General features: G+C 33.8%; 1 long non-coding RNA gene and 1 pseudogene across 2 annotated transcripts; one reads left to right on the forward strand and one right to left on the reverse strand.

The window, feature by feature from the left end:
- Window positions 1–5,206: 5,206 nt before the first annotated feature.
- Window positions 5,207–7,800, forward strand: LOC139883001 (large ribosomal subunit protein uL18-like; annotated as a pseudogene).
- On the reverse strand, window positions 7,781–9,359 carry LOC139883012 (uncharacterized). Of its 2 annotated transcripts, none has more exons than XR_011771828.1 (3): window positions 9,187–9,359; window positions 8,205–8,443; window positions 7,781–8,053 (listed from the first exon to the last, which is right to left on the reverse strand). It is a non-coding gene; the product is annotated as an uncharacterized lncRNA (long non-coding RNA). The 2 variants fall into 2 exon arrangements; XR_011771829.1 differs by having other exon boundaries at window positions 7,781–8,058.
- Window positions 9,360–10,904: the final 1,545 nt, after the last annotated feature.

Raw genomic sequence — 10,904 nt, forward strand, 5'->3', positions numbered from 1 at the left:
CAATACAATAACATATAAGCATCATACTATCATTATAACATATAAAATCAGAAAAAATAAATGAAAAATTGAAAAGCTAGGGTTAGGGTTTATACCCTAATCAAGAATCAAGAGATATCAATGTGTAGAGATCGAAGAGAGGAATCCATTTATATGAACAATCAAATGATCCAAGCAATATTTTAATTGATGATGATTATGTTGGGGAGCTGGTAGTAGACGGCCAAGAACACAAGGAGAGGAAGAAAAAAAATAGTTGCTAGGTTAGAAATGAGATGAATTTTGTAGTTTTGATCAAAAAAAATCACAAGTTACAAGGAATGGCAAAACCAACCCCTTCCTTGGGTGGTTCGGCCGAAAATGGCATGGGGTGGGCTCCAAATGGCCCAAATTTGATAAATGTAGGAAGTCTTGTGGCCCGAATGCCCGAACAAAACCCGAAACGCGAAAACACGATTACGCGATTAAATAATCGGAGAGATATTAACTACGCGGCGAAAAATATATATAAACACTATATATAAATATATGAAATTAAAATATCATATTTAAAATAATTAGGATTCAAAAATCCCAAAAGCTCGACCGTTGGTTTGAAAACCGAAAAGATTAGCCGGATAGAAATCCGCGACACGTAGAAACGTACGATATAAAATATGAATACAAATATTTATTTAACACATAATAATTAATATATTATTACTAAAATAATAATATAGGTCATAGAAATGACGTGGCACGAATAACAGTTAACGGTCGTTAAATAATTAACGGTAAAAGATAACGGAAAAAGTAGGGTCATTACAAATAGCTCGACTCATTCATACCTGTAACTTATAACACTTATGTACCGTTTCATGAAATCTAATGGGATTCCACAGGAATTCCATTGGATTCCGTGAGCAAAACGGGGCCTTACATTTTGAGTTGAAACGTGAAAGTGACACAAACGATCGTTAGATTTTTGTAAGGGTTAAAGCTATAAATAGGCTATATACTTTCTCAATGTCTCGATATAGGCTATATACCCATTTTCGTCTCACTGTCGGCTATATACTTTCAAAATGTGTTTTCATGTCAACAATTGTTTACCAGTTACCAATTGTTGACATGAAAATACTTTTTGAAAGTATATAGCTGACAGTGAGACGAAAATGGGTATATAGCCTATATATAGCCTATATCGAGACATTGAGAAAGTATATAGCCTATTTGTAGATTTAATCCTTACAAAAATATAACGATAGTTTGTGTCACTTTCAAGTTTCAACTCAAAATGTAAGGCCCCGTTTGGTTTACAGAATCCATTGGGATTCATGCAGAATTGGAATTGAAGTTAGACATCCATCGTCTCACTGCCTCGATATAGGCTATATACTTTCTCAATGTCTCGATATATGCTATATACCCATTTTCGTCTCACTGTCGGCTATATACTTTCAAAAAGTGTTTTTATGTCAACAATTGGTTACCAGTTACCGATACAGCCGGTCAAAATAATTACGTGTAATTTTATGTTTTTTTTTTAATTTGATGTGGACTATAGTTTCTCATGTGTTCCAATGTAAACTATATATATATATATATATATATATATATATATATATATATATATATATATATATATATATATATATATATATATATATATATATATATATATATATATATATATATATATATATATATTGTTACAATGTAAATTATAAATATGGAACTTTTTTAGTTGAAGGTTAAAAAGTATTATCGTTTATATTAGTACACTTTTTGAAAGTATATAGCCGACAGTGAGACAAAAATGGATATATAGCCTATATCAGAATATTTGAGAAAGTACATAGCATATTTGTAGCTTTTAACCATTTTTTAATTTTTTTTTTTGGCAAAAAAACAAAAAATATATTAAATCATCCTAGCTATTAAATCAATAGCTTGGTTCAAATACAATACAAGCCCTCTTTGTGATCCATTAAAACATGGTAAGAGGCAAGGTTGCAAAATTCGCTATTCGGAGATTAATCGGTCGGGATTTTGGAAAGAATAATTAATAATTCGGGGATTAATCGGAGATTAATCGGATTGTACTGTATACATTAAAATATTAAATTTTAAAAATTATATGTGTAAATATAGAAAAAAAACCATAAATGTACAAATAAACTTTAACATAATTGTCTAAAATTGATCATTTTGCTCTAAAACTATAAAGTTCTAGTTTAAATCCATGTTAAAATGTTAACCATTTTTGACTTTGACCGATTTTTGTTATCAAATTTGGTTTTGACCCATCAATTGACGTTGACCGTTTAATTAAACGGATTTTTGAAAATCGGAACGAATTTCTCTTAAAAATGATTAATCGGAGATTAATCGACGAGTAATCGGGTTTTTTACAACACTGGTAAGAGGCATTAAAAGGAAACTAAGTACAAAGACTGTAACATTATAATTACAAAGACACTAGACACATTGCAGGAGGCTAAGAACTAAAATGTTCACCAATCTAGACAAAATTGATAAACTTGAACGTTGCCCATACTAGAATCAAAGTAGCACCCATGGGTTCGAGTCCCAAATATAAAATTGGTGAGGATAGCATATCTTTGCATTTGTAGCCTACTCGAAGGACTTTACTTTAACTTCTTCACGATAGAAGACCAAGATGTATACTCTCTATTGAAAAGAGCTTTATTTCTAGCGAGCCATATGAATCAAATTGTAGCCGGACCGATTAATCGCCATATTTTAATAAAAACTTTAGGTCTCATTAAAACGGTATTTTACACGAATAGACTTAAATGAAAGAACTGTCATAAGTAAGGGACTTTATATGCCGAATTTATAATCTTGTAGTGCTCTAAGATGATATAAAACCAAAATCAATCGTAGCCGTCGATCATTACTGTCTTCTAGGGTTTTTAGTGTTCGAACACCTTTTTGTCCACTTCTGTGCTGCACTTGCAATCTTTTGCAAATTGCAACCCCCGGCCGACGATCATAATGGTAAGATTCTCATACGTCTCTCTGCTGTTATCATTTTCTGTTTCTCTGATTGATTAAGACTTACACGAGCGGAAATTGTATATTTACATCTTAATGATGCGTATGATTAATTTTCTGATGAAACGTGAGTTATAGGTTATTTACGTAAAGCTTAATTGACTACTACTGTTGCATTAATGCTTCATTTTGAGTTAGTTTTTTGTGATCTAGTTTAACTTTGCGCTCCGTATGTATGTATATGAGAGGTGCAAATATATGTCAACTGTTTGATCTTTGCTCACGAAATATTGTTATGATTTATATTATTATTGTTATTGTTACGTTATGGTGAATGTAAATGTATATTGTAAATTGAAATTTTAATAACATATATCAAATTAAAGTTATGATATGCTGGTATGAGTTTCATCCGCAAAAGCTGCCCCAATTCAAATTAGTTTATTTGTTGCACGTTATATTATAAATGCAAGTTTTCTAAGTTATTGAATTATTATTTTTCTCTGTTTTTGATAAAATTCACAATCTTTTTTTTTTTTTTTTTTTTTTTTTGCTGCAAAAAAACGATAACATATAACGGATCCAAAGATTAATAACAGTACAAATGAGTTCTCGGGCTTCCAACCTAGGCTAAAACTATCGACATAAATCCCACACCAAAGCAAACGGTCCCACCAACAGGGTGAACAATACGCACTTTGCTAATGGACTGAATATGTCTAACTAAGTCAAACAACGGAAAACCTAAAAACATACAAGTACAAAAATAAGACAAAACAAACGTCCAAACTAAACAAAGGAGACTATCGGTAAAAACGCCGATCACCGCCAAACCAGTGAACGCCGGAAGCAGCAACCTATCCAAGCCGTCACATACAGATCCCATCCGCAAAAAACCAGCTCCACCCTCGAAGCTAAGCCCAGATCTCCATGTAGGAGATCGTCGCTTGGACCAAACCTAAGAGCGCCACCAGACAAGGAAAGGACCTCCGCTACAAAACCACGGTAGCAAAATCGCCCAATCCGCCACCGAACCACGCCCGCCTACACCAAAAAACCCTTGATCCCTCGCCAAATACCGCCACCCACATGTCGCCATAGAGAACCACCACCAACTGGGTGAATAGCCCCCATAACCACCGCAAACAGCATATCCGGACTGCACCACCACCGCAACTAGTCATCGACGCAAAGATCCAAACCGACCACCGCCCCAAATAACAATCTACCCCCCACCAACTGGGTGGTGGAACAAATCATTAGTTAGGACAGCAAGTTGAGCCAACCGTCGTCGGTGACTACCACCTACCTCGACCGCCAGAAGGACCACCTACATCAACCACCAGAAGAACGGAGCACCTAAGGGCTTCAGGGGTTAACTAGTACTAGCAAAAATGTCCCCACCCGCTTAACAGACGGCTACCACCACCAACTGGGTGGACGGCCACCGTCTGCCGCCGGAGAGAGCCATCACATGACGGAGCCAGAAACCAGAGCGAACCAACCGGACGATGGACCCAACGAACCACAACCCACTTACACCACGACAACGGTTGTGAAAACAAAGGAAGAACCCGCAGGACCACCGCCAATCAGTGGAGAAACCGCAGCCACCGGAGAAAACCAAAACAAAAAAGAAAAAAACCCCGACCACCGGTGAGATACCGGTGGTCGGAAAACGAGCAACGAGGACGATTACAAACCGGCAGGGAGGTGAACGGAGAAAGGTTGAAGGAGAGTTTGTTGGAGATTGAATCTAGATCTAGATCTGGGTTCGCAAGTCAGAGAGGTTTATTAGAGAGAGAGGGAGTTTATCACAATCTTTTTGTTTGGCATTAGTTTCTGTCTGTTGGTTATTTCTGGTTTTTGTTCTTTCAGCGAGTCATGTGTTGAGTGGTAATGATTATCATATAAACAGATGGAATTATATGATTTTTGTTGTATTGATGTTGATGGTCTATACCATGAGATAAGGAGGGAAAAAAGAGGAAAAGGGGTATGGGGGTCGAACCCATGACCACTTGATCATGTGCGCGCGCAGTAGACCAGTGAAGCGCTGGTGTTTTGGTTATTAAAATACAATATTTAATATATAATGAGTAAATAATTTTGGGGGTAACTATTCATCAATAGTACCCATATTTGCTCTAATGTAATATTATTAATTAATATATTTCACTGAATTTTTTTTTTTTTTTTTTTACAAATGAAGGCTTTTGTTAAAGCCCAGAAGTCACGATCATACTTCAAATGGTTTCAAGTCAAGTTCAAGAGAAGAAGAGGTATGTATCTTAGTTGCGTGCTTTGTAGCATGTTTCTGATGTTTTGAGTTACGTTTTTATGCTGTTTGTTTGCTGCAGAGGGCAAGACCGATTATCGTGCAAGGGTACGCCTCATTAACCAAGACAACAATAAGTACAACACGCCGAAGTACCGTTATGTTGTGAGATTTGTATCTTTTTGATTTACTTGTTTTTCTGTCATTGGCTTTCCAACTTGCACACATTGTTTCAATTGTTGAAACTTAATCTATTGATATGATCAATGTTTTTTCAGCTTCTTATTTCTTGTGCCTAAATCTATATTTCACTTCATTATGACCGTGTTTATTTGTTTAAATATTAGTAGAATACAGACTTTATGTGGATTTCGATAGCTACTTAGTACTTACTAAATTTTAAGTTGCGTATCAAGATTTGAGCAACTCTTGCTTCTATATATTATAAAGTTTCCTTTAACGATTATATAAGACCAACAAGGATATAATCGCACAAATTGTGTCAGCAACTATTGCTGGGGATATGGTTCTTGCGTCAGCATATGCTCATGAACTACCTCAGTATGGTCTTAAAGTTGGGCTCACCAATTATGCTGCAGGTTATTTATGTAACTTTTATTTATCATAATCTCATTTGTGTTACTGTAAAGTGTTGACATATATCTAAATGCAGCCTATTGTACCTGACTTTTATTGGCTCGCCGTGTTTTGAAGACACTTGAAATGGACGAGGAGTACGAGGGTAATGTTGAGGTGTGTAATCTGTGTTACTTAAATGTAACCAATCAGCATTATGGTAAACTGAGAAACATATTTTGCAGGCAACTGGGGAAGACTACTCGGTTGAGCCTGCAGAAAGTAGGAGGCCGTTTCGGGCTCTTTTGGATGTTGGTCTTCTTAGAACAACTACTGGAAACCGTGTTTTTGGTGCTCTTAAGGTACATTGTTGTTCTTATAATGTATGTTCAAATATAATGATTATGATTATTATTTCTCTATTTATGAGTTTATGTTGATTGATTGGTTCAGGGAGCTCTAGATGGTGGCATTGACATCCCTCACAGTGAATAGAGGTTTGCCGGATTTAACAAGGATAGTAAGCAACTTGATGCCGAGGTTCACAGAAAGTACATTTACGGTGGGCATGTTGCGTCCTACACGAGGGTTAGTTTTAATATTAATCTATAGTCTTTGACTGGTCAAAGTTACTGCATCACCAATTGATATTTATGGATGGTATACAGACTTTGATGGAGGATGAGCCAGAGAAGTATCAGACTCACTTTTCTGACTACATTAAAGCTGGGGTTGATGCGGATAACCTTGAAGAGATCTACCAGAAGGTGCATGCTGCTGTTCGTGCTGACCCGACCCCAAAGAAATCTGATAAGCAACCTAAAGAGCACAAGAGGTAACTTCTTTCTCTCGTTTTTCTTGACCATTGTACCGCAATAAAGGATAAACTTAGAACTATCTGGATGCCATAAACTGATTGAAAATGTCATTGATTTATATGGTACAAGGTTATCTTTCTTGACACCTAAAATAGCAAACCTCTAATCGTCTTGATACGATGAAACAAGGAAAACGTCTCTCGTTCATGTTACAATATTATTTAAGAGGGCAGTTTTAAGTTCATTCTGCGTCTATGATTGGTCAAATTAGATTACTTCTTATCTTTAAGAGGTCAACCAGATAGTTAAAACATATTAGCTAAAATAAAATCGGGTCCAAAGAGAGTTAAGTTTACCTAATTGTTCACTCATCTTTTACAAAATTGTTATAATATTTGTAAATTCTCATTTACAATGATATTGCTTCATTTGTAAGATAACATGAACTTTTAGGAAAGTTACCCTTGCTTCCCTGTTTTGACCTTTTAGAATTTACTAATTTTGACCTGTTAACCAACTTGGATATGCACTAAAGATTACGTGCTCTGTCTTCTAATTATATACGGAGTAATACTAAGAAATGAATAATCCTAATAAAAAAAATGATTTATACGCCTAAACTTGAGAGCCAACAAAATAGACCTCAAGATTTGATTTGTTAGTGTGTTAAATGATAGGTGGAAATTAATAGATAGAATGTATAACTTATATGCCAAATGCTGAATGGATTAGGTGTACTTCGCGTTACTTTTAAATCCTACCGTACCAGATTGTGATGATGCTGAAAATCGTTGTGTACTTTTAGGTATAACTTGAAGAAGCTGACATACGAGGAGAGGAAGCAGAAGCTTATTGAAAGGTTGAACGCTTTGAATGCGGCTGCTGGACGGGACGACGATGACGAGGATGATGATGATGAGTGACCATCCAAATTTGTCTGTTGGTAGAAGTTTGAATAGAGCACATGTGGAGTTCCAATTTTTGCATGGATTGTTTCTTAGATCAGGAATGAATGATTTGGAGACATAAAAAGAACTACTATATAATTTTGGAACTGTTTCTTTTCAATTTTGAAAAATGATTATTCTTCTATTAAGAAATCAACCGTATTTCATGAAGATGTTTAAATACTTGCTTAATCAACAGCTGCTATTGTTCAAGTACAATTTTAGCATTTAAAGTAGCTACAATTGCTAAAGTAGTTGCTTAATAGAAACAGGTTACACAACTCATACTGTAAAAACAGCCACTTTTATGAATATCTTGTAAACACTACCTACATATATTTACACCTTCAATTCAAACTTCACCAACTTAATAAACATCCTAGATTCCCTCTGGCTCCATAATCTTGAATGCAGTCCTCAAATTGTGCATGATTCTATGCTAATACAACAATGTTCAGAACTTCATATTTATAAACTAGATAGAGAAACAGCAATAATGAACTTTAGACGCATAGTAATTTCTGTTTCCAGGGTGGTTCAACAAAAGAACAGTATAAATTAATAAAGAAAATGAACAAAAATCACCTTATTTCCGACAGGACTTATTACAAATTGTGCAAATCCCATAACCTCTTTTCACTTTTGTCTTTGATCTTTGATTTGCAATTTTACCGATTAAAAATAGAAGAACCGATGAAACCTGAGATCTGAAATAACCCAATAATAGCAACAAAAGCGTATGAAACAATCCAAACAGCAACAGCGTACACCGAGTTCAAGACACCAGGATAAGCCATTGAAACCAAGAAAGCATAACAGTAAACCTGAAATAACAATAACAATAATTATAATTCTGAGAGGTCATTAAGTATAAGGAAATAATACATAGAAAATGAAAAGAACGTGACAAGTTTTATTGATCGAAAAAACATTTTTTAAAGTACTTGTTAAGTTTAGATATCATACACGCATTGCATATATGCCTTATTATCTTATTTCTATTTTATTTATATTTATTTAATTTGCAAAACACCACATTTGGAAATACACATAAAAAAAAAAAAAAAAAAAAAAACCTAATCACCAAACCCTTATCAACAATACCAAACACTAGACAACAAATTATTTAATGGCTACAAAAGTGTTTCTTGATGTGCAAATTATTGCTACATTATTTGAGCAAATCTAATATGTAGGCGTAAAAAGTTGCCCAAACCCAAACAGAAAATTGGCCCAACTATCAAATTACCTGCATCCAAACAACACATTTTTTTTTTTTTTTTTATACAAATTAACTTGTAATCCATTAAAAAATTAGCCATTCAATAAATAAGGATTTTTATCATATAATTTCAACCGAATCATAGTAATCTATCGGATAGATTCTATCCCGATCAAAAATGATGTGGCAAAAGAGTTGCACCAATTGCATTAATCTTCAAAAGAGGCGTTTTATTTGTTTATAACTTTAGCATATGATCTTGAAAGATCAAGATACAAGTGCAGTAATCAAAACATAATCAACACAAAAGAATTATATAGAAGAAGAAGATGATGAAAGAGTTACCTTTGGAATAAAGATTGAGTGGTTGATGGGTATGAGAGATATTAGGGTTTTATTGTATTGATTGTAAAAAAAGAAAGATTTAGTCTTGATTAATTAATAATTTATATAAGTGATTCTTCCCCTGTGGTGTCGTCTTTCCTAAATTGGGCATTCACCTTTAGGAAGTCTCTTCCTTCCTCCCTGTTACTCTGTATTATTTATATTTATATTTTTTTTTTTGTCAACTTATTATTTTGCTAATAATAATAACCAGTTGGCCCTCGCTTCGCGCCGGGGCTCCGTTTTGAATAATTTTTTTTTTAAATCTAACATTGAAGGGTTGTTCCTTTTGTGAAAGTTGCTTCTTTTAGCGTTAAAGTTAGTTGATCTATTTTGTAAAAAATAATATTTTTCGACATCTTTTGGTAGCATTGAAGGGTTGTTCCTTTTAAGAAAGTTGCTTCTTTTATCGTTGGAGAAAAAAAAATATTAGCACAGTAGTGACCTATGTGGGTCCTACTGTTTGAGCGCAGTGTAGAAGTCGGTAAAGCGTGGTGGGTGTTATTATTCAATATTTTTAGTGTTAGTGATGGAATAAATAATAATTTAGAATATATATATAAGGTGGAGGGTTCGATTTATATTTTAATAAAAGTTAGAGGGTTTAGTTTGTGAAAAGTGAAAAATTAAATAGTACTATTCATAACAAATAAGACAAATTTTGTCTATTAGCTATTTTGGTAATAATAATGATAATGATAATGAAGTTGGGGGTTGGGAGTGCCCTCATTTTTTTTTAAAGCAAATGATTTTTATTATTTATTATCTTTATTATTTATTTATTTATTTATTTTTACGGCAAAAGTATGATATATAAGAAAACGCTCGCTAGCAAGGCGTTAAGAGAGAAAATTACAACGAGCTTTGAAGCCATGAGTTTCAATTAGAAATCACATGACCTCTGTTTTTAAGTCAACGAAAAGAAAAAGTTTAATAACATCAAATAAAGAAAAAATTACGCCGTTAGTACCTGTGATTTGTTTACATTTGCATCATAACACCTAAACTTTTTTCTTTGCGTAGTTGATACCTCAGTCTTGCTTGACTATGACACCCTAACCTAACTGCGTCAAAATTTAATAGTTAACTCCTCACATTATACAATCATAAAAGTATATGGACTACTAGTGTAATAAAGTAGAAGTTTATGGACTATCTACTTCACCTAGGGATGGCAATCGTCACCCGATCCAGTGGATATCCATCCGATCCACCCGGTTCGTGATGGATATGGATACGGATATGGATGAACCTAAATGGATATGGATATGGATATGGATGGAAAAAGATCATCCATGGATATATCCATTATCACCCGAATTAGATACATAAATACTTAAATATAGATATATGCAAACATATTTAGTATTATATATACATTTATCATTAGCCATACATTTTGCTTTCACCAATATAACGAATTAACTATGATATATTACAACAAAACACACATATCTGATCAAATAAAAATACAAACTACACATTTAATTTGTCATAGTTCATGTTTAATAGTATATTTAACGAATTATGTTGTATCTTCGACAAATATTACACGTTATATATATGTTTGTTATATTACGTTTTTGTTTATATGAAATATATGAAATTTTATAACTTTTCTTAATATTCAATGGATATCCATTAACCCGCTTAATCCAATGGATATGGATATGGATGGA

This window comes from Rutidosis leptorrhynchoides, chromosome 1, assembly GCF_046630445.1.
Source record: "Rutidosis leptorrhynchoides isolate AG116_Rl617_1_P2 chromosome 1, CSIRO_AGI_Rlap_v1, whole genome shotgun sequence".
Lineage (NCBI taxonomy): Eukaryota > Viridiplantae > Streptophyta > Magnoliopsida > Asterales > Asteraceae > Rutidosis > Rutidosis leptorrhynchoides.